General features: G+C 38.2%; 1 protein-coding gene across 1 annotated transcript in view; it reads right to left on the reverse strand.

Moving 5' to 3' along the window:
• LOC119589232 (protein bowel-like) overlaps positions 1-330 on the reverse strand; it is a gene marked incomplete in the record, with an annotated part of 21,153 nt that overhangs the window by 2,293 nt on the left and 18,530 nt on the right.

The following is a 330-nucleotide window of genomic DNA, read 5'->3' on the forward strand; positions in this document are numbered from 1 at the left end:
AGGGTTTACAAATCAACCTGATTAATATTGATAAACCCCGGAAATGCAAATGCACTGAGGTTATTTGGTGCGTGACTTAGACAGATAAGGCATCTATTCATCTGGCGATAATTACCTTGACAGTATGCTATCAGCGATTAATTTGATACATGCTTTGATAAAATACATGACTGCAACGCCTGCAGGGTTATTTGTGGTATCATCCCTCACCTTGCAATAATGATATGCTTGCATTACATGGCCAGTAATTTGATAAGATATTATGCATGTTTAAACCTTTTTCCCATCATTTTGCCTATGACCAGAAAGAGTAGGCACCGAGGTTATCAC

Source organism: Penaeus monodon, chromosome 25 (genome assembly GCF_015228065.2).
Source record: "Penaeus monodon isolate SGIC_2016 chromosome 25, NSTDA_Pmon_1, whole genome shotgun sequence".
NCBI classification, from domain to species: domain Eukaryota; kingdom Metazoa; phylum Arthropoda; class Malacostraca; order Decapoda; family Penaeidae; genus Penaeus; species Penaeus monodon.